At 36.0% G+C, this 24,968-nt stretch overlaps 1 non-coding gene across 1 annotated transcript; it reads right to left on the bottom strand.

The window, feature by feature from the left end:
- Positions 1 to 5,710: 5,710 nt before the first annotated feature.
- On the bottom strand, positions 5,711 to 5,782 carry TRNAA-CGC. Its single transcript has one exon. It is a non-coding gene; the product is annotated as a tRNA-Ala (tRNA).
- Positions 5,783 to 24,968: the final 19,186 nt, after the last annotated feature.

Raw genomic sequence — 24,968 nt, 5'->3', positions numbered from 1 at the left:
AAATTACAGGCAGTAAACTCCTTGACATTGATATTAGTAATTTTTTTTAGATCTGACACCAAAGATAATGGCAACAAAAGCAAAAATAAATAAATGAAACTACATCAAACTGAAAAGTTTCTGCACAGCAAAGGAAATCATCAATAAAACAAAAAGGCAATCTACTAGATGAAAAAAATATTTGTTTTTTTTTTTTAAATTAGAGTTGACATTCAGTATAATTTTATATTAGTTTCAGGTGTACAGTATAGTGGTCAGAGATTTATATAATTTACAAAGTGATCCCCTGATTAGTCTAGTACTCACCTGGCACTATACGCAGTTATTACAATATTATTGACTATATTCCCTATGCCGTATTTCATTACCCGTGACTGTTTTGTATCTACTAAATTGTACTTCTTAATCCTTTCAATTTTTTCACCCAGGCCTCCAACACTGCCTTCCATCTGGCAATCACTAGTTTGTTCGCTGTATCTATGAGTCCGTTTTCATTTTGTTTCTTCATTTGTTTTGTTCTTTAGATTCCACATGAAAGTGAAATCATATGGTAATTGTCTTTCTCTGTCTGACTTATTTCACTAAGCATAATACCCTCTAGGTTCATTCATGTTGTAAATGGTAAGATTTGTTTTTCTTCCTTCCCTCTTTTTATTAAACAGCCCTTCACCTTTTTCACCCAGCTCCCAAATCCACCTCTTCTTTGGCAATCACCAGTTGTTGTATTTGTCAATCTGTTTTTGTTTAGTTTGTTCATTTCTTTTGTTCCTTAGATTCTACATATAAATGAAATCAAATAGTATTTATCTTTCTGTCTGATTTACTTAACCCAGCATAATGCCCTCTAGGTCCATCCATTTTCCTGCAAATAGTACGATTTTATTTTTTTAATAGAATAACATTAATGGAATAATATTCCATTGTATATATGTATCATAACTTCTTTATCCAATAGTCAACTTATTAATAGAGACCTAGGTTGCTTCCATAACTTGCTTATTGTGAATAGCACTGCTATGAACATAGGGGTGCATAGATCTTTACAAACTAGTGTTTTTGTTTTCTTTGGATAAATATCCAGAAGTGCAATTGCTGAGTCGAAAGATAATTCTATTTTTAATTGTTTGAAGACTCTCTGAACTGTTTTCCAGAGTGGCTGTACCAATTTTCAATCCCACTAATGTGTGAGAGTTCCTTTTCTCAACATTCTCACCACCATTTCTTGTTTTGTTTTTGTTTTGTTTTTATGTCAGATTGATAGCCAATCTGACATCTGTGAGGTGATATTTCTTTGTGGTTTTTATTTGCATTTCTCTGATGATTAGCGACGTTGAGTATCTTTTCATATGTCTTTTGGCCATCTCTATTCCCCTTTGGCAAAATATCTATTTAGGTCTTCTGCCCATTTTAAATTTGGTTATTTGTTTTTTTGTTGTTGAGTTGTATGGGTTCTTTGTAAATTTTGGATATTAACCCCTTGTCAAATGTATCTTCTCCCAAATGTCTTCTCCTATACAGTTCATCTTTTTATTTTGTCAATAGTTTCCTTTGCTGTGCAAAAACTTTTTAGTATGATGTAGTCCCATTTGTTTATCTTTTCTTTTGTTTCCCTTCTCCAAGGAGATATATTAGGAAAAAAAAAATACTAAAAGCATTTTAGAGAGTTTATTGCCTACGTTTTCTTCTAGAAGTTTTATGGTATAAGGTCTTACATTTAAGTCTTAAATCCATCTTGAGTTTATTCTTGTATATCCGATTTCATTTTTTTTTGCATGCGTCTGTCCAATTTCATTTTTTGCATGTATTTGTCCAGTTTTCCCAACTCCATTTGTTGAAGAGACTGTCTTTATCCTATTATATAATCTTGCCTCCTTCGTCATAGAATAAATGACCGTATAAGCATGGTTTTATTTCTGAGCTCCCAATTCTATCCCATTGATTTATGTGTCTGTTTTTATTCTAGTCTGTTTTGATTACTGTAGCTTTCGTAGTATAGTTTGATATCAGGCAGTGTAATACTCCCAACTTTGTCCTCCTTTCTCAAGATTGCTGTAGCTATTTGAGATCTTTTATGCTTCTATATAAATTTTTGAATTGTTTGTTCTAGTTCTCTGAAAAATTGCATTGGTATTTTGATAGAGATTGCATTTGGGTAGTATGGCCATTTTAATGATGTTGATTCTTCCTACACGTGAGCATCATATGTACTTTCATTTGTGTGTATCTTCTTCAAAATTTTTCAATGACATAATTTTCTGAGAACAGATTTTTTTACCTCCTTGATTAATTTGATTCCTAGATATTTTATTGTTTTTGATGCAATTGTAAAAAGGATTGTTTTCTTAATTTCTCTTTTTGATAGTTTATCATTGGTGCAACTACCTTCATAATATTAATTTTGTATTCTGCTACTTTACCAAATTTATTTATCAGTTCTAACAGTTTTTTGGTGAAATCTTTAGGGTTCTATATATACCTATATCTACATACACATAGATATATATAGATATGTATATAGATATATATTATTATGTCATCTGCAAATAATGACAGTTTTACTTCTTCCTTTCCAATTTGGATGCCTTTTATTTCTTTTTCTTGTCTGATTGCTGTAGCTAGGACTTCCAATACTATGTTGAATAGAAGTGTTGAAAGGGGGCATCCTTGTTTTGCTCCTGATCTTAAGGAAAATGCTTTTAACCTTTCCCTACTGAGTATGATATTACCGTAGGTTTGTCATATACGGTCTTTATTATGTTGAAGAATGTTTCCTCTATTCCCACTTTGCTGAGTTTTCATCATAAATGGATGCTGAATTTTATTAAACTCTTTCTCTGCATCTATTGATATGATCAAATGATTTTTATCTTTATTAATGTAGCATATAAATTTCATTTATTATGGCTGAGTAGTATTCCATTGTACTTACATACCACCTCATCTTTATCCAATCATCTATTGATGGACGCTAAGGTTTCTTCCATATCTTGGCTATTGTAAACAGTGCCACAATAAATATAGTGGTGCATATATTTTTTCAAATTATTGTTTTTATTTTCTTTGGGTAAATACCCAGAAGTAGAATTGCTAGGTCATAAGATATTTCTATTTTTAATTTTTTGAGAAACCTCAAAAAAATTTTCCATAGTGGCTGTACCAATTTGCAATCCCACCAACAGTGCACGAAGGTTCCTTTTTCTTCACATCCTTGCCAGCACTTGTTTGTTGATTTATTGATAATAGCCATCCTGACAGGTATAAGGTGATATCTCACTGTGGTTTTAATTTGTATTTTTCTGATAATTAGTGACCTTGAGCATCTTTTCATATGTCTGTTGGCCATTTGTATGTCCTCTTTGGAGAAATGCCTATTCAGGTCCTTTACTCATTTTTTAATTGGATTGTTTGGTGTTTGGGGTGTTGTTTTTTAAGAGTTCTTTATAAATTTTGAATTTTAACCCCTTGTCAGATGTATCATTGTGGGAGAAAATATTTGGATATCACATATCCAATAAGGGGTTAATATCCAAAATATATAAAGAACTCATACAACTCAACTACAATAACAAAACCCAATTACAAAATGGGCAGAGGATCTGAATAGACTTTTTTTTTTTAAGAAAACATACAGATGGCTAACAGGCACATGAAAAGATGCTCAACATCACTAATCATCAGGGAAATACAAATCAAACCCACAATGAGATGCCAACTCACACCTGTCAGAATGACTGTTATCAAAAAGTCAAAAAATAACAAGTGTTGGTGAGGATGTGAAGAAAGGGGAGCACTTGTGCACTGTTGGTGGGATTGTATATTGGTGCAGCCACTATGAAAAACAATATGGAGATTCCTCAAAAAACTAAAAATAGAACTACCATACAACCCAGCAGTTCCACTTTTCAGTATTTATTCGAAGCAAACAAAAACACTAATTTGAAAAGATCTATGTAAATCCATGTTCACTGCAGCACTATTTACAATAGCCAAGATATGGAAGCAACCCACATGCTAAGAATGGATAAAGAAGACATGATATATATACACATACATACATATACATATATATACATACATATATACACTATAATGTGTATATATATATATATATTTTACTCAGGAATAAAAAAAATAATGAAATCTTTCCATTTGCAACAACATGTATGTATCTATCCAGAGGATATTATGCTAAGTGAAATAAGTCAGACAGATAAATACAAATACTGTATAATTTCCTTTATTGTGGCACCTGAAAAACAAAACAAAACAAAAACAGACTCATACAAGCATAAGAAACTGACGATTGCCAGAGGGGAGGGAGGGGAAGAAATGGGTGAAAAATGTGAAGGGGAATTTTTTTAAAAAATAACAAACTCTTGATGAGATACATATTACTACATCTCCTACAACATCTTCTATGTTTCCCTATCTCATCCTATGTTCTAGCCATATGTAACTAATTTTCCAATGTTTTGTGTCATTTCTTCATGCCACCTGCATGGTATTAATTATAACTAGAATAACACACTGATCCTCATGTCCAGCTGTAAACATCCCATGTGTATTCTTTAATACATATCACAAGTGTCTCTTCTTTTGGAAGCTTTACCTGATTTACCCCCCTCAAGAAGAGTTGATCTTATCCTCCTCTGTGTCCCAGTGTATCTTTTTATGAACCTCCAATACGGTAATTATAACACAGAGTGCAAATATTACTTATATATTGACTCTCCCTTACTTGACTCTCAGATTGATTCCCTAATTTACCAGAGGTACGTAACAACATAGAGAAGTCACACGAAAAATGCGTACTAAATAAATTATTGGAATTTCTCTTAACGAGGGCAGAGAAATACCTGTTGTCGTTTTTAGTACATTTTTAAATGTAAATAGAAACAATAAAGTCAATTATTGTTATTACATTATCGATATTCCAAAGCACTCAACTAAATCAAGGAATGAACCTAACTGCAAAGCAAAAATCACATAAGCATAAAAATTCATTTAATTACAGTTGCCCAGAATGCATCCTCAATTGGATCCTCAACGCTACCATGCAATGTTTTATTGGTTTCTAACTAATTTTGCCTTCCATTTCCACAAGCGATTCCTAACCTTTACACTTTTCCAGATCTCCTACACTGGACCATGACAAGGTTTCCTGTACAGAAACCTTGAGTAAAGCCAAAGAGGTAGAGAGAAATAAAATGAGAACTAAGTTAGTAACTAGCATTTAAAGAAATTCCTCTTATGGTCCTAGGATGGACTCTTGAACACCGATACGCAACCACACAATACTATTAACACATCCTACCTTTCTCTCCCCCTAAAAAAATTACTAACATTTTATTTTTACCCATTATTTTCTTGTGGAAAATGGGAGTGGATATAGGACCTCATTTAATTGAGCTAAATCATTCTTTTATATGCAGCTGTATTCTCTCTTCCTGAATGAGATCATAGAATGAATTTACATCTAAGTTGTCCCTGTGGCTTCGTAGAACTCACTGCCTAATTAAACATCCCAGGGAAGCGTCCAGGAAGCTGAGAATATGGCGGCGGTTAATTAACCAAACGGAAAAAAAATAAACATGCAGGTGGTTAATAGCTCAATTTAAAGGAAATAATAATAGCAAAAACGAGGAAGGACTAAAACACTTCAATTATTTCAGGCCAGGTACAAGAACGGTTAGGGAAGAAAAGACAGGTGTGGAGATGCCGGGGATTGAACCCGGGGCCTCATACATGCGAAGCAAGCGCTCTACCACTGAGCTACATCCCCATGACCTCGCTGGTGGGGGAGGGGTTACCAAGTAGAATTTCTGTCCTATTAAAAATGCGAAGCGTTTTACTTAGCTATTTTGTAGTCAATCGGAGTTGCCATCTTTGAGGGTGAATTCTACCTAAAGCTTCGTTCAGATTACGCCCAAGTAACCTTCTTCTGAGACGCGTCGACAATATCTACTGGTATTGAAGCAGAAGCACAATTTTAGCATCTTCAGCACAATTGTTCTTTCTCCCATTGGCCAAATCGAATCCCAGGCGAATAAAATTAAGGAATTTTTCAGGACCCTTTAAAGAATGTTCTACTAGCCAAAGGCTCATGGAAAATGCTACCCAAATTTCTTACATCAGAGTAGGTTGAATGGTCAAATGAATCTTTGGAGCTGCCACTCCCAATCTTATCCCACTTGGAGTAAAAAAAAGTCTGTCTAGACAGATTAAAAAGTGAAACTCTTGCCCTGATTTTTGTCACCAGAATCAATGGCTAGCGCCACGCAGACCATCGCCCACCGCACCAAAGCGGGTTATCTGTGAACTGTAGCTTCATGAAGAATCTTAGATTTAAGAAGCCCGCATTTCCTTTCTCCCTTTCCTTTATTCCAGCTTCTCCTTCATCTCAAATAGCTTTGGGTCTCCCCAAGTCTACTGCGCAGAAGAATGAACCTGGACAATACCGCCTAAGCCGGAATAAACACCCGCCAGATTGCTTGGCAGCCTAGCTGCAGCTGCCGGGCTATGGTCCACTGAAAGTGCTGTTCTCACCCCGGGTGGAGCTGCAGAAGCCTCAGGTTCATGCTTTTTGTCTCTGATTCCGAAGTTACACAGTAGAAAATAACAACTCTTCAAAAGTAAAAATGACAACAGCAAAAGCAGAATTCATGAAAAAAGTAATTGCTAAATTGGACTTTATTAAAATAAAAAATTTCTGCTCTAAAAGATAACTTTGAGAGAATGAGAAAACAAGCCATAGACTGGGAGAAAATATTTGTAAAACACGTATCTCATAAAGGACTGGTATCTAACACATACAAAGAACTCAAAACTCAATAAGAAAATGAACACCTTTAAAAAAAATACAGGCAAAATATTGGAATGAACACCTTACCAAAGAAGATATACAGATGGCAGATAAGCATATGAAAAGATGTTTCCCACATCACACATCATCAGGGAATTGCAAATTAAAATGAGATACTACTATTACACCTATTGGAATGACCAAAATCCAGAACGCTGACAACATTAAATGCTGAGAAGAATGTGGAATAATAGGGACTATCATTCATTGTTGGTGAGAAACCATGATGTGTGATACTCATAGACTGTACAACACCAAGAGTGAATCCTAATGTAAACTATAGACTTTGGATAACAGTCATGTTTCAATGTAGGTCTTCCTTCCTTCTGCATAATTTTATTTCCTTTTCTTGTCTCATCGCATTAATTAGTACTTCCAATATAATATTGGAGAGGTCATCCTTACCTTGCTTCTGATCTTAGCTGGAAGCCTCCAGTTTCTCGTCATTAAATATGGTGTTAGCTGTAGGTTTTTTGGAAGATGTGCTTTATCAAGTTGAGGACATTCTCCTCTACTCTAAATTTGCTGGTTTTTTGTTTTTTTTTTGTTTTTGGGGGTTTTTTTGTCATAAATGAGTTGGATTTTGTCAAATTCTTTTCTGCATCTATTGACATGGTCATGCGATTGTTCTTCTTTTGTCTGTTAATGTGATGGGTTACATTAATTGATTTTCAAATGTTGAACTAGCCTTGCATATCTAGAGTAAATTTCATTTGGACATGATATATTATTCTTTTTATACAATGTAGAATTCAATTTGCTAATATTTAGTTGAAAATTTTTGCATGTATGTTCATGAGAGATATTGATCTGTGATTTTCTCTTGTAATATTTTTGTCTGGTTTTGGTGTTAAGGTAATGTTAGCCTCATGGAATGAGTAAATATTCCTTATGCTTCAATCTTTTAAAAGAGATTGTAGATAACTGGTTTGATTTCCTTCTTAAATGTTTGATATAATTCCCCAGTGACCTCATCTGGTCTTGGCACTTTCTATTTTGGAAGGTTATTGTTTAGTGATTAAATTTCATTAATAGATATAGGATTATCCAGATATTCTATTTCTTCTTGTGTGAGTTAATAAGTATAATTTTTCCTTTTCTTTTTAAAATTTATTTATTTTAATTAATTTCAAGTATACCGTACATTGGTTAGACATCTATAGTTCGTAAAATAGACTCCCTTCCTTGCTCCTCCCTCCCTTGATCCTCCACCTAGCCAACGTATTAATGCTAACTGCTCTCCCTATGCTGTGCTCCCCATCCCCGTGACCATCCATCAGCTATTAATTTGTACTTCTTTAACCCTTCACCCCATTCTCCCAGCCCACAAACCTTCCTCCCTTCTGTCCGTCACCAAATTGTCCACTATATTTGTGAGTCTGTTTTTGATCAGTTTGTTCTTTTTAATCCTTTGATTCGCATATAAGTGAAATCATATAGTGTTTATCTTTTGTGTCTGACTTAAATACCTTCTAGGTCCATCAGAGCAATATCTTTTTCCATCACCCTCCTTTTAGTCTTTGTGTGTCTTTTAATCTGAAGTGAGTCTTTTGTAGGCAGCATATGTAGGGGTCTTGTTTTCTTATCCTTTCAGCCACTCTATCTTTTGGTTGGAGCACTTAATTCTTTTCCATTTAAGGTAGTTATTGATAGAGATGTAGTAGTTGCCATTCTTTATTCCTATTTTTGATACATGTTTTTTCTTCTTAAAGAAGTCCCTCCAACTTTTCCTGTAATACCGACTTGGTGGTGATAAATTCCTTTACCTTATTTTTGTCTGGGAAGCTCTTTCTCTGTCCTTCAACTCTAAATGATAACCTTGCTGGATAAATTATTCTTGGTAGTAGATCCTGGGTCTTCATCCTGTCAAATATTTTGTGCCAAGCCCTTCTGTCCTGAATAGTTTCTTTTGAGAAATCAGCTGCCAGTCTTATGGGTGTTCCCTTATAAGTAACTATCTGTTTTTCTCTTGTTGCTTTTAATATTCTTTTTGTATTTAACTTTTGGCATTTTAATTATGATGTGCCTTGGTGTGGGCCTCTCTGGATCCTTGATTTTTGGAATTCTCTGAGCTTCCTGGGGCTTTATGTCTATTTCCTTCACAAGGTTAGAGAAGTTTTCCATCATTATTTCCTTAACCAGCTGTTCAACATCTTGATTTTCTTCAGTTATGCTGATCAGACAGATATTTGGACCCTTAATAGTGTCCCATATGCTCCTTAAATTATTTTTATAGTCTTGATATCTTATCTCTTGCTATTCAGATTCCGTGTCCTTGGCTTTCCCGTCTTCTAGGTGGGGCATTTGATCCTTTTCTTTATTTACTTTGTTTATTCCTTCGTTTATTCCATTTAATATACTTCTCATCTCAGCTTATGTGTTCTTCATCTCAGACTGGTTTCCTGTTATAATTTGCATTTCCATTTTTATGTTTTTTTATCTCTTTGTTGAAGTTCTCACTGAATTTATCTACACTCTCCCTAAGTTTATTGAGCATCTTTATAATCAGTATTTTCAACTCTGCATCTGCTAGATTACTTGACTCCATTTTTCCTGGACCTCAGTCTATTTTCTCATATGGTTTCTGCTTCTTTGTCTTCCCATTTTGGCTGCCATTCTGTCTGTTTCTATGTGCTAAGCAAAGCTCCTAAGTCTCCTAGTCTTATTAGTGTGGATTTGTGAAGTAGGTGTCCAGTGGCACAGTCCTGAGAGAGGTTCAGCTGCAGGCCAAATTTAGCCCAAGCCCCTACCCCTCTGAAACCACCTGTTAAGATTCAGCAAGCAATCCACAGATGCTGTGCTTATAGTTGCCTCAAAAGGCCACACCAGAAACTGAGGCCAGCTGCCTCCAGCGTGAGACTAGGTGCTGCTCAGCAAGGAGCACCTGACTCGCTGAAGATATACTGGATGTGGCTTGGGTGGAGCCGCAAGTTGGGGGAGGTGGAGTTTCAGAGACTCCCCTGGGCTGAGCGACCTGTTATCCAGTTTGATTACATCTCGGCTATGGAGGCACTGTGTCCAAGCACTGGGAAGGGGCGAGGGCTCAACAGGGAACAATGGATACCACCAGCACTTCTGTACAAAGAGAGTCTCACCTCAACCCTCACTCCGACAATGTCTTTTTGTAAGTCCCTGATGCCCCCTGAGCGCACTGGTGCTCAGAGGGAGCAGATCCATCACCGGGAAAAATCTGCTCGCAGATGTGGCCCCTTTAAGAGGCATCTACTGCTGCCGCAGCCTTTGTCTCACTCAGCCACTCAAGACCAGGCAGTCCCACATCCTCACCCCGTCCTACCTTCTTCCTTTGCAGGGTGATTTCTAGTTGTATGACTTGTTCATCCCAGGCAATTTTTCCTTGCTGCTGCTCCTTGTTTCTATCACAACTTTGATTTGGTCGCCAGAGGGATGAACAGAGCCTCTACCATCTATGCGATTTTTTTTCTTCTCTCCCCCCTTTTCTTTTTTATTGTAGAACATTTCAGCAATATTGTAGAATATAATATTTCAGCAATACTGTAGAATATAATATTTCAGTAATATTGTAGAATATAATATTTCAGCAATACTGTAGAATATAAAAGCAAAATGAATATTATAATGAATTCCCACATATCCATTACTCAACTTTATTATTTATTTATTAGTTGGTAAACTTCATAATCAGTTTAGCTTTAATGTACAGTTCTTTTCTTATGAGTGAATTTGGGCATCTTTTCTTATATTCCACATTTGATATATTTAAGAGTTATTTGTATTTCCCTTCTATGAACTGTCTTTTCATATTTTTTGCCAAATTTTCTGTTAAATCCTTGATATTTCTAATTGATCTGTAGGTTCCCTTTATTTATATACACATATGTATGTATATATATACACATATATATTTATATATAGGAGTGTAGTAATCAATTTTTTTTCAAACATGTTCATTCTCCATTTACAAGTATATGTCCTGAGCATGTTTCTCTGCTCTGCTGATGTTATATATGTGACTTCTTTCTCCCTCTAAAATGTGAGTGACTTGATGTATGTCACTTCTCACTTGGAATTTTAAAGACATATGCATGATTCTCCATAGCTCACTTTCCCCCTGAAATAGCAACTGACAATATTCTAAATAGAAGCTAATGTAGGGGATCAAAATATGCCCCTCAAAATATGTCACTTTGGCATAAAGATTATTTTGAGTTGGCAGCAAATGAGAATAAACAGATGCAAAAAGAAGCCTTACCAGAGCTTTCTTTATCTAGCTTAAAGCAGAAACTTCTGAGAAATAAAGACTGTCATAATCCCCTCTCCTGGGGAAATTTTATGGCCATGAAAAAGTAAAAAGTTTGTGCTGAGATGGAGCTGCACAAATAAACTCTACTCCATTAGTTTCCCGCATATATTTACCTTCCTACAGTTTGCTGCCCTTGTAAACCTAAAACCCTTTTCCTTTGTCTTGTCAATGCTCTACAAATTTATTTTTCTTTACTAAGATGCTATATAAGCTGAAGTGCTAATTACCCCTTTAAGTTACTCATCACTGAATACTCTCATATGTATGCATGATGCACACATTAACAAACTTCTATTTGTTTTTATTTTGTTTTTTATCAGTTTAATTTGCACAGCCCCATTCAATGAACCTAAGATGGGCAGAGGAAAAATACTTTCTACTTCTTTATACTATATTTACTATTTTGTCATCCTAAATCCCAGATTGAGAATATTGAAGATAAGAGCCATTAGCCAACCAATAAGGAAAAAAGAATCATGTGCTAAAAATAAGCTGTTATTGTTTAAGACACTGAGATTTTTTACATCATAATCAGGTGTATACTGAGTGACATAAGGAAATTATCCCTTTTGTGATATGAATAGCAATTCTTTCTCAGTCTGAAATCTGTCTTTGAGTTTGCTTGTGGATTTTTACCTTGTTATACAGAAGGTTTTATTTTGTTTTATGCTGTGATTATTCAAATAATACATATTTATTGCAGTAAATTTGGAAAGTAAAAAAGTGTAAATATACTAAAGAAAAATTACTTATACTCTTACCACTTTTTCAGAAGCTTTCATGAAATCAATTTTTAACAATATTTACCATTAAATGATGTTGGATTTTTGAGTCACAATTGAAATGGCCTTCCCCACTCCAAAGTTATCTTTAAAAACATTTTTTACTTGTGTTTTTTAAGAACTCTAAGTTTTGTTTTCATAAATCTCAAACACGATTTGGAATTCATCCTGCTATATGATCTGGGATATGGAATCAACTTTTTTCCAAGTAACTACCCAGATTTTGCCAACTAAGTTTTAAATAGTCCATCTTTACCCATATTGGGAGATATAAATTCACTGTGCTCACTAATTACAGATCTAGCAGGAAATACAGTGTGCATATAGAATATTTGAACTATACAATTGCCCTAACAGGTATATTTAGAACTCCTGATGTGAACAAAGTTCCCTTGCAATCAAAATTACATTATATCAATTACACTAAGAGTCTAAAGCCCAACTAAAATTTCTTCGTTAAATGCTCCTCTTTCTTTTTTTTCCCTTGAAAGATACTGTGACTCTCCGTCTTTTCAAATGTACATCTGAATTTCCTTTAAGATGTAAATTTTACCTTGTTTATGATCATTTCTCAGGTTTAAAATATGTATATCTTAATCTCTTTTTAAATATATATTTTATCTTTTTACTGCTACACATTCTGTTTTCAAGGTATATTTATTCTTGATAGCTTTTTAAAAGTATATTATCAACCTTTTGAAGTTGATTTTCTTGTGGAAAAGGACCTCTCTCCCCAGTAGATCTCAAAATGATTTATTGAAAATTGAGAGTTTTAGAGTGTTATGGAAATATGACCACAGATTTGGAAAAATTAAATATGGCTTTCTGCATGCAGGAAGTAATGAAGAGAACCGCCATTGGTAGAAAGTCAAATTATTTCCTCTTAAGTCTTAACACACCCATTTTATGAGTTAATGATTTGGGTAGAAGACAATCTTATGTCATTCACAGAAAGATATGTATTAGTTATTAGGTATAAGAAAGAAAAATGACTGCAGAAGGATATGAAATATTAACACTTTATCAGTAAGAATTTAGGTAACCATATATAGTGGCAATATTCTAGTGTCTAAGCATAGTCTCACAAAAGTGAATACAAATTTGCATACAGATTTTAAGTGAGTTAGGGAACTGCTTTAATTTGTGAACACTTTGCACATTTTAAATATTTCCTTCAGTTTATTAAAATGCACTAATTCTTAGAATTCTGCTGTCCAATATGGTAGCCAATAGCACATGTGATTTTAGAGTGCTTGAAATATGACCAATCCAACTTGAGTTGTGCTATAAGTGCAAAATACACACCAAATTTCAAAGACTTGGTATGAAAAAAAGAATGTAAAATATCTAGGTAATGTGTTTATATTGATTACTTATTGAAATGATAATATTTTAGATACATTGAATTAAATAAAACATAGTATTTAATATATTTTACTTGTTTCTTTTTACTTTTTCAATGTGTCTACTAGAAAATTTTACATTATGTATGTAGTTAGCATTCCTGACTCACATTACTGTATATTGGGCAGTGCTTACCAAAAATATTACCATGCTTTTGCTTAATTTATTATTATCAAGGTGGTATAGTAAGATATATTTTATAATCTTTAAAAATCGGTTTAATCTGTGAACTTCCATGCTGCCACCTTATGCAAGCTCCAGGATATAACATACTTCTCGAGTGCCTACTTTTACCATTGTTGTGGTCCTATCATATTGTGTTATAATTTTTGGTTTCTTAATTCTTTCCTTACAGAAGGCTAACTCCTTGCAGTAACTAGCAAGAGATCAGACAAATATTTGAGCTCTAGAAGTATTTGATTTCAAGAAAAGTTTTACAATTTTTTCTCCTTACTTTAAAAGAAAATAGATGCTCCTTGCAGAAAATATGAAAAAATGCAGACAAATAAGAAGGTTAAAATAAAAATCAGAACAGATACCACTACTCGAAAAACAAATCTCTTAACATTTATTTGTATGTGTTTCTGGCATTTTTTTCTGTCTCTATATGTGAATGTATTTGTATGTTTAATTTTTAAAAATTGAATTATATTGTCAAACATATAGTTTTAATTTATCAAGGTTATTCTGATTTCCGTCAGCCCCACAAAGCTGTGTGTTTCTTCATGTTTGGAACTGTGTCTTATTCACCTCTGTATCTTCAATGTTTAGCACATCATTTTTAGTAGCTGTATAATGTTATATTATATTAATGTATTATAATTTACCCCCAGCAGTAAACTAATATAAACAAAAAGAGTGTAAGACAAAATAAAAATAAAAGGTTTAAATGATTGGAAAGTAAATAACAAAATAGTTATTGTTCACAAACAATATAGCCAAGGAAAATAATTCAAAGTTAATCTTCAGAGTGACATCAGAAACATGGAGGAGTGAGAGACGTACCCGGATCTCTCCCCTTGAAACAACAATAAGCTGAATATCTAAAACTCAACAAAAAACACCCAAACTGCACACTAGCACAACTATGTGGGATCTGCACATAAGAGCTACCACAGATCAGAACCCAGGGTGTCAGGCGGTGGACTGGGAGAAATAAAGAAGCTGCCCCTTGCAGCTGACAGAGCTACCTTTAGGAGGAGGGGAAAGGGAGAAGGTGAGGCTAGTTTCCTGAACAGCCCTGCCTGGGATTGTTATGAGTTCCATGCAGCTAGTGACTGGGTCCAGACTGGGTCCAGGGCAGAAAGCAGAGAAGCAGGATGGCAGAAAAACAACAGTTGATTTTTACCAGATGCGGTTGCAAAACTGAGGCTGAGCTGCAGCCCCTGCCTTCCAACCCAGAGGGTCCTTTCCTCCATACACTCCGAGACCAAACACCCCAGAGCCCCAGGAGAATCTGAGCAAATGCATCCAAAACTGTTGCTATCACTGACAGAGACTGAAACTGAGGGTAGGAAGCATGATTAAATATCTATAAGAAAAAAAGGCATTATTAAGGCTTTATATAAAGGAGGAATCCAAGAAGATTAGATGTCACCTACTGAAAACCAAAAGAAAAGCGCTTTCTTTGCAACAGGCTAAAGAGAGATCTTTATATAATAAATCTTCTTTCTAAACAAACAAACAAACAAACAAACAAACAAACAAAAACAGAATACATTTCCATTAATGCCCAGGCAGAGAAATAGTCCATTAAACACCATGAACAGCCAAGATGACAAGGCTTCTCAGAAAGAAAGAGAAAAATCTCCAGAAAATGAGCTTAAAGACATAGAAATATGCAACTTAAATGACAGAGAATTCAGGACGGTACTTCTGAAAAAACTCAGTGAGTTCCAAAATGAGTCATATCAACAATTTCAGGAATTGAAAAAAAACAACTAGATGAGCAAAGCAAAGAGATTGAAACCCTCAAAAAGAACAGAATAGATCTGGAGATAAAAAAACACACACACACACACTGCAAGAGTTGAAAAATGACATAGCAAGCTTGGGAAATAGAGTTGACCAAATGGAGGAAAAGATCAGTGATATTGAAGACAGAAATCTAGAAATAAATCAGAAGGAAGAAGAGAGAAACTGAAGAATGAAAAATAATGAAAGAGAAATTCAAAAACTAGCTGATACCATCAGGAGAGGAAGCATAAGATTAATGGGCATTCTCAAAGGAGAGGAAAAGAAGCAGGGATTAAAAAGTATTTTCAGATGAGAATTTCCTAAATCTAAGGAATGAGCTAGAGGTTGCAATTCAAGAAGTCAACAGAACACCCAATTATCTCAACCCAAAAAGGCCTTCACCAAGACACATTGTATTAAAATTATCAAAAGTCAACTACAAAAACAGAATTCCCAGGGCAGACAGAGATAAGAAGATGGTAACTTATAAAGGAAAACCCATTAGATTATTGTTGGACTTCTCAGCACAAATCTTGCAAGCCAGAAAGGAGTAGAATCAAAAATTCAAACTATTAAATTAAAAGAACTACCAGCCAAGAATAATGTATCCAACAAAGCTCTCCTTTTGATATGAAGGAGAAATAAAGACCTTTCCAGATGTAAAAATATTGAAGGAATTCTCCATTATGAGGCCTGCATTACAGGAAACACTGAAAGGGGTCAGCTCACCTAAAACAAAATGACAAAAAAAATACATAATTAAGAATAAGGTGACTAGCAAGCATATAGAAGCAGAGGAGTGCAACTCTTACTAAGAACAGGGCATTATAAGCTTGAACAATAGGAAAAGATTTGCTAGAAAAAAAGATGATAATGAACATTCAGCGTACATAGAGACAAATTGAGATAACAGTGACTGAAAAGGGGAGGATTCAAAGATCCAAATTCGCAAAGGGGAATGGAGATAAGGCACACGCAGAAGAAAGTGGACAACTGTATATATATATATATATAGCTATCCTTTACATATTCATAATGCTAACCACACACCAAAGATTCAGAACTAAAGTATATAATATAAAACAAGAAAGACCAGAGGGAAAACCCACAAAAGAAATCCCTCTAACATCTCCTGTAATATTGGCTTGGTGTTGATAAATTCCTTTAGCTTATTTTTGTCTGGGAAGCTCTTTATCTGTCCTTAGATTCCAAATGATAGCTTTGCTGGATAAAGTATTCTTGGTTGTAGATCCTGGGTTTTCATCACATTGAATATTTTGTGCCAGGCCCTTCTGTCCCACATAGTTTCTTTTAAGAAATCAGCTGCCAGTCTTATGGGTGCTTCCTTGTAGATAACTAACTGCTTTTCTCTTACTGTTTTTAAGGCTCTCTCTTTATATTTAAACTTTGGCATTTTGGTGTGGGGCTCTTTGGGTTCCTCTTTCTTGGGATTCTCTGAGCTTCCTGGAGTTGTATGTCTATTTCCTTCACCAGGCTAGGGAAGTTTTTCATCATTATTTCTTCAACCCCTGTTTTCCTTCAGGCACCCCTATGACATGGATATTTTTACATTTAATTGTGCCCCATTGGCTCCTTAAAGTAGTATTATAGTTTGGGCTTCTTTTTTCTTGTCATTCTGATTGAGCGTCCTTGGCTTCTCCTTTCTCTATATCGGTGAGTCAATCATCTTCTTTATCCACTCTGTTTATTCCATCTAATATACTCTTCATCTCAGATAATGTATTCTTCATTTCTGACTGGTTCCCTTTTATAATTTCCATTTCCATTTTTATGGGTTTTTTTTTATCTCTTTGCTAAAGTTCTCACTGAGTTCATCTATACTTCCCCTATGTTTAAAAAGCATCTTTATAACCAGTGTTTTAAACTCTGCATTTGTTAGATTGCTCGACTCCATTATTCCTAAATCCGTTTTGTTCTCTCATATGATTTCTGCTTCTTTGTCTTTCTAGTTTGGCTGCCTTTCTGTGTGTTTCTATGTACTAAGCAAAGTTCCTAAATCTCCCAATCTTATTAGTCTGTCTTTGTGTAGTAGGTGTCCAGTGGCACAGTCCTGAGAGGAGTTCAGCTGCATGCCACGTTTATCCCCAACTTGTGCCCCTCCATGGCCACCTGTCAAGATTCAGGAAGCAATCCACAGATGTTGTGCTTATAGTTGCCTCAAAAGACCACACCAGCTGCCACCAGTGTAAGTCTTGGCACTGCTCAGCAAATGGCACAGGAATTGGTGAGGACACACTTGGATGTGGCTTGGATGAGGCCGTGAGTTGGGGGAGGTGAAGTTTCAGGGAATCCTCTGGGTGACCTCTGTTATCCAGTTTGATAATGTCTCAGCTATGGTGGTGCTGCATCTGCACACTGGGAGTGGGGAGGGCTCAACAGAGGAACAATGGATACCATCAGCACTTCTGTCTGGGGGAGATCCTTGCCTCTGGCCCTCGTTTGGACAACTCAGTGTCCCCCTGTAAGTCCCTGGTGCCCTCTGTGCAGCCCACCCATTGCTGGTGCTCAGAGTGAGCAGATCCGTCCCTGCAAAAGTCAGCTCACAGTCACAGCTCCTTTAAGAAGTGTCTGCAGCTGCGGGCTGCCACTGCCACAGCCTCTGTCCCACTCAGTAGCTCAAGACCTGGCAGCCTAGTGTCTTCGCCTCCTCCTGCCATCTACCGTTACAGGTTGATTAATTATTTCTCTCCCTAGTAGTAGTGCTTCTGTTCATATAGATCTCAAGAAACTTTGCTTGCTGTTCGCTCCGTGTTCCTATCACAACTTTGATTTGGTCACAAGAAGGATGAACAAAGTCTCTATCATCTATGCCATTTTTTGTCTCCTCCTCAGAAAGGGACCTTAATTCCAGTGTACCTAGAGGTAGAGTCAAAGAGATGGCAGTCATCAAAATTCTATGCCAACCCCAAATATTGTTCATCTTTCCTCCTCTGTATTTGGGGTCAGATACTGTAAATTCATTTCCATCTCCCATCAAGGTCTCAACTCCCAGAGGAAGTACACTCAGTACACTTGTTTGAATCACTATGCACTAACTTTTGTGTCCTTTTGGCAGCCTTTTGACACAATGAGGAAGGCAGCTGTAAGAAGGAAGAATTGTTTAAACATTTTCCTGAAATAATTTCAAACTTAAAGACAGGTGCAAAACAATTACCTTACATACTCAGGTTTACCTATTGTAAACATCTTGCCACGTTTGCGCTCGCGCTCTCTCTCACTCTCTTTCTCTCTCTCTCTCTCTCTCTCTCTCTCTCTCTCGCTCTCTCTCTCTCTCTCTCCACCCCCACCCCTTCCCCGCCCTTCTCTCCCCCTCTCTTTCACTTTATATACATACACAGGTTATTTTTTCCTAAACCATTTGAGAGTAGTTGGCAAACATATATTTCTGTACCCAAACATATTTTAGCATATTTTCCAAGGGTACAACATTATGTAAGCACAGTAAATTTGTCAAATTTAGGAAATTTTAAATTGATACAAAACCATTATCTCATATACCATCCATACTCATTTCATTATATGCCCCATTATTGGGGCCCTTTTTCTAATTGCCTCATTTGTTTCATTTTTTCAAATGCAGGACCACTCCAATGATGACACATTTCATTTAAATACCCTGTCTCTTAAGTCTCCTTTAATTTGCAACAGTTTCAATTTTAGTTTGACTAATGTTTCCTCCCAATTAGATTCAGCTGATGATACATTTTTGCCCAGAATGCCACAGGAGCGTTGCTGTGTCCTCAGTTCATATCATCAAGAAGGGCATAATGTCAGTGTCCTCATTATGGAAATGTTAATTTAATCATTTGGAGAAAGATTTTGTCTGCTCAGTTTCTTCGTGGTCAATTTTCATAAGAAATATGTGAGGACATACTTCAAGACTACATAAATATCATGTTCCTCGTCAAACCATCACCCATAGCTTTAGCGCTGATTGATGAATTTTTACCTGAATCAATCATTGCAGGACAGTGGAAAATGATGACTCTATCATTTCTTCCACACTTATTAATTGGCATACTACTATAAGAAAATCTTTCTCCTCATTTACTTTTTCTTTTTACTTTCTTTCCTTCATCTTTCCCCTTTTTTTTTGTTTTATCAGTATGGACTCAAGTATTCTTATTTTATCCATTAGATTATATTCCTTAATTGTTCCTTATTCATTTTAATGCTCAATGTTTCCAAGATTTGTCTTGTAAATCCTGAGTCCTTTTAGCATCTTTTGAGTACTTTCTTACATGCTTCTGGCACAGAAAGATGTTCTAACCTCATCTTATACTTTTCCTCCTTCTGCCCTTCTGGTGGTAGCAAATTCTTCCAGCAGCCTTTGTTCCTTATATTGAGGATCTGCATTAAAAAACTAAGATATAAGACTAGCTCTCCTCATTATTACTAGGGTGTCATTGATCCCAGGTTCTTCCAACAGACAGAGCTAAGAAAGGGTTCTTCTTTGCCTTACTCTATTCAAGATTTATGTAGCCCCAACTTTGGCATAGGTTGACAAGAATGAATAGATCCTAGAAACAGTGCCTTCACATCTAGCATTAACTTGCTTTTCTCTTGATGTAACCACGAAGATACTCCTTCTACTCTCCCAGAGAGACTTGAGACCCACTATGTCTACCTATCTCTAATATCTGACGATTCCGCCAAGCATATGTTCTATGATCATATTCTTGAAATCTACAGTATAAATAAACTGTTTTAAAGACTTTTTTCCTTCTGGTAGGCTTACAGGTCCTCCTTGGAGCATCATTACTCTGATACTCAAACCTTCCTGATATACGATCCTCTCGCTCCCTCTTCCCCTGTTCCTATCAACTCGCATTGTCATTTCTTCCTCTTTTGCTGCAGAATTTAGTCTCTAGATCAGTCTTCTCTACCCTAAATGCCATCATTATCATCAATAATAGGTGTTTGTTGTTACTCTGTTTTGATACACTCGCGTAATCATGGGAGTGCTATCAAAATAAACCAATTTTTATATAACTTAATATAGCCCCCGTTCTTATAGAGTTTTGTATCAAAACTTTGGAATCCAAATGGAACTATCATAATCTATCAATTGTGCTACGTTAGCAGACCTAGTCTGGTCATGATTTCATTTAAAGACTTAAAAGTAAAACTCCAAAGTTTAGTTTGAAAATCCAGGAAGGTTGGAGGGTAAGAAATTCCAATATGCTACTCAGCAACACACTTCTACTTTGAAGTTTAAATGTATGTATGCATGGTTGGGGAGGATATTGTGAGAATTAGTCAGAAGACATCGTGAAATGACCCATAAAAGATGAATCTCTAGGGAGGGGGCTTGGGGGGTTGGGAGAGTGTGGTGAAGGGTAAAGAAGTACAAATTAGTAGCTGATGGATGGTCACGGAGATGGGGAGCACAGCATGGAAAATGCAGTTAGCATTAACACTTTGGCTAGGTGGAGGGTCAGGGGAGGGAGGGAGTAATTGGGGAGATTGTTTTACAAACTATATAGATGTTTAACCAATGTAGTGTATACTTGAAACTAACTAAAATAAATAATTTTTTAAAAAGATGAATATTGTCTGTGTGAGAATGTGTGTAGTTTGATGTGCATGGTGTATATCTATCAGAAAATAGTTGACATTTGACCATCTTGATTTCACTGCTTTATTAACCTGTTGACATGAAGAAAATTATTGAACATAACTGGACATTTTATAATTACATGAGACTTCTCATTTTCCTGATAAAATATCCCTAACATTCCATCATTGGTAGTTTTGCCCCTGCCCAAATTTCAAGGGCTCCAGAAAAGAACAATTAAGCTTTTTTTTTTTTTTTTTGAGGGCTGTCTCTTGGTTCACATGACCTCATTTCTGTGTGCATGTGGTGTAAGGGGGAGGTAGAAGAGAAGGGGTGGGGCACTGAGCATTTTTAAATGAAGGATAATCTCATCACTGAAGTTTGAATACTGAAAACTGAAAGCAGATGAGAAGTCATAAAGATTCAGGTATGAAAACACAATTTTTTCTTTCTTAATATTCATTGATATGGATACTAAATCATTTTATTTTATTTATTTTATTTTGCCATGTTTTCATCTAACAAGCCAACATTTTTGTGTGTGTGCGCAATCTAATGTCTTGGCAACTACAAGTTTTAATAAAATGGCATTCGATGAAAATCCCCAGTATCAGTAATGTTATATAAAATACAGATAAGTATCCAGAAGTGAAAACGTCTGTTCTCATTGGCCTTCTTAATTCAATCTTCCTTCCAAAGAACACTTATTCTTTTTTATTTATTTTATGTTTTTATATTACCATAACTTAAGATTGTTTACATTTTAAAAATTATTTTTCAACTGTAGTTGGCAGACAATATTATGTTAGTTTCAGGTATACGATATAGTGATTAGACATTGCTATACCTACAAAGTGGTCACTCCAATAAGTCTAGTACTCATCTGGCACAATGCATAGTTATTATTACAACATTTTTTTCAAGATTTTATTTTATTTATTTATTTTTAAATATTTTTTTATTTTTAATTGACATATGATATTATATTAGTTTCATGTGTACGACATAGTGATTAGGCATTCATATAACTTACAGTGACCACCCTGATACATCTAGTACTCATCTGACACCATACTAGTTATTACAATATTATTGACTATATTCCCTATGCTACACCTTAGATCCCCATAACTATTTTGTAACTACCAATTTGTACTTCTTAATCTCTTCCTTTTTTCACTCATTCCCAACCCCCTTCCTATCCAGCAACCATCTAAATATTCTCTACATCCATGAGTTGGTTTCTGTTTTATTTATTTATTTATTTTGTCCTTTAGATTCCACATGTAAGTAAAATCATATGGCATTTGTCTTTCTCTATCTGACTTACTCCACTCAGTACAATACTCTCTAGGTCCATTCATGTTGTCACAGATGGCAAGATTTCATTCTTTTTATGGCTTAGTAATATTCCATTGTATATATGTACCACCTCTTCTTTATCCATTCATTGATAGACACCTAGGAAATCTCCATATCTTGACTATTGTAAATAATGCTGCAGTGACTATAGGAATTTTCATATCCCTTCGAAGTAGTACTTTGGGTTTCTTCAGGTAAATGTCCAGAAGTGGGATAACTAGGTCCTTCTTTGTCTCTTACTAATAGCTTTTGTTTTAAAGTCTATTTTGACTGGTATAAGTAATACTACTCCAGCTTTATTTTGTTTGTTTGTTTCCATTTTCATGAAGTATCTTTTTCCATCCCTTTACTTTCAGTCTCAGTATCTCTTTCTATCTGAAGTGAGTCTCTTGGCAGCATATGTAAAAGTCTTATTTTCTTATCCATTCAGCGGCTCTATTTTTGATTGGAGCATTTAATCCATTTATATTTAAAATAATTGTTGATAGATATGTAGTTATTGCCATTTTATTAATCACAGTTTTTATCTTTTCTTTTTCTTTTTACTTTTTCTTAAAGAAATCCCTCCAACATTTTCTGTAATACTAGCTTGGGGTGATGAACTCCTTTAGCTTTTCCTTATCTACCCTTTAATTTTTAATTGATAGCCTTGTTGGGTAGAGTAGTCTTAGTCATAGGTCTTTACTCTTTATTACTTTAAATATTTCGTGTTATTCCCTTCTGGCCTGCAAAGTTTCTTTTGAGAAATTAGCCGACAGTTTTATAGGAGCTTCATTGTAGGTAACTAATTGCTTTCTCTTGTTGTTTTTGGATTCTTTTTTCATCTTTAACCTTTGCTATTTTAATTATGTGTCTTGGTTTGGATCTGTTTGGGTTCACCTGGTTGGGGACTAAAGCTTCTTGAACTTGTATATCTATTTCCTTCACCAGGTTAAGAAAAGTTTCAGTCATTATTTCCTCAAGTAAGTTCTTAAACCCTTGCTTTCTCTTTTCTCCCTCTGGTACCCTACGATGTGAATGTTGTTATGCTTGATGTTACCCAGAGATCCCTTAAACTATCATTTCTTAATTCCCTTTTCTAGTTGTTGTTCTGATTGAGTGTTTTCTGCTACCTTGTCTTCCAAATCACTGATTCGATCCTCTGCTTCATATAATTTACTGTTGATTTCTTCTAGTATAGTCTTCATTTCAGATAGTATATTCTTCATTTATGACTGGTTCTTTTATATGGTATCTTTTTTTATGATTACAATCTCTTCGTTGAAGTAGTCACTGAGATGTTCTGTTCTTCCCCTAAATTCAATGAGCATCCTCATAACCAATGCTTTGAGCTCTATATCTGGTAGGTTGCTTGCTACCATTTCATTTTGTTCTTTTTCTAGAGTGTCCTTTTGTTTGGGGCATATTTCTTTGTTTTCTCATTTTGGCTGCTTTTTCTGTTTGTTTCTATGTATTGGTATATCTGCTACGTCTCCCAGTCTTAGCCTGGTGGCCTTATATATTAGGTGATCTGTGTGATCCAGTGGCACAGTCTCCCTGGTCATCTGCAGGAGGTGCTCCAGGAGTATCCCTTCTGTGAGTTGTGTGTGCTTTCCTGTTATAGTTGAGCCTTGATTGCTGTTAGCATGCCAATGGGTGAGATTAATTTTCAGGCTGACAAGCTGTGAAGATTGGCCACATGCATACTGTATAAGCTGCTGTGTGGGGGCTGACTCACAGAGTGGGATTCACCCCAGCAGGCTTGTGTGCCTGTTGAAACCACCCTTTTGGTGTGCCATTTGTGAGGGTAATCAAGTGGTGTTCTGTTGAGTTCTAATGCCAGCCTCTGGGTGTGTTAGCTCTGGAGCCCTTTGGGAGGGGCTCCTGTGCAGGCAAAGGTCAGACACTGCCTGTGATTGGCCCAGGGCTAACTGGTAGGAGCTACAAAATTATCCATGTTTGGTTACTGCATGTGGGACATGGCACAAGGGAGAGGCCAAACAGTGAATCGAGACCAGTACTGAGACTGGGGCAGCTCATCAAAAGGCTCAGGACAGCCCAAAGCCTGAGCCTGCCTGCTGGTTGCCCATAAGGCTCAGTAGCTGAAAGAAACTTGGGCACTATGCAAGTTGGATGAGATAGGATCCCAGAAAGTCACCAGGGTGGGATAAGTAGTGTTTTCTAGGTTAATGGAGATGCAAATTTTTTGCCAGTGCTATGCCTATGGCCACTGGCAAAAGTCTCAGATCATGCTGAAGCCACAGACCCCTGAAATTTGTTCAAGAAATACTGCAGCTTGGGCCAGGACTTTTTGCCCACCACCAAAAATGTCTCTCAAGGTGTGCAAGCCAAAACTTGTTGATTGATGAAGAAGGAGCCCCCTGCCAAGAGTGCGGTGTGGGGCTGGTTGCCCGGCAACAAAATCGACACTGGCAATTTGCAAGTTGGGTGGAGTGGGGTCTCAGGGAATCACTCAGGTAGAGCAAGTGGATTTCGACCAGCCAATGCAGAATCATATTTGGCCATGGAAAATAGTGCCCACCTCTAGGCTGCACAGGAGGAGGGCTCAACAAAGGGACAATGGTGGCTGTCCCTTCAGCTTCACCCTGAAGCCACACAACTCAGTCTTTCTCTTTATGTCTTTGGCACTTCCCAAGCTGCCATCCCTCTGCCAGAGCCCAGAGTTAGTGTCTGCAAAAAAGTAAATCTGAGCACAGTCCCTTTAAGGAGATGTCTGAATTTCCAGATTTCTTTTGTTTCACC

Source organism: Pteropus vampyrus, unplaced genomic scaffold (genome assembly GCF_000151845.1).
Source record: "Pteropus vampyrus isolate Shadow unplaced genomic scaffold, Pvam_2.0 Scaffold461, whole genome shotgun sequence".
In the NCBI taxonomy this organism is placed as follows: domain Eukaryota; kingdom Metazoa; phylum Chordata; class Mammalia; order Chiroptera; family Pteropodidae; genus Pteropus; species Pteropus vampyrus.
This window is presented reverse-complemented; position numbering and strand designations above follow the sequence as displayed.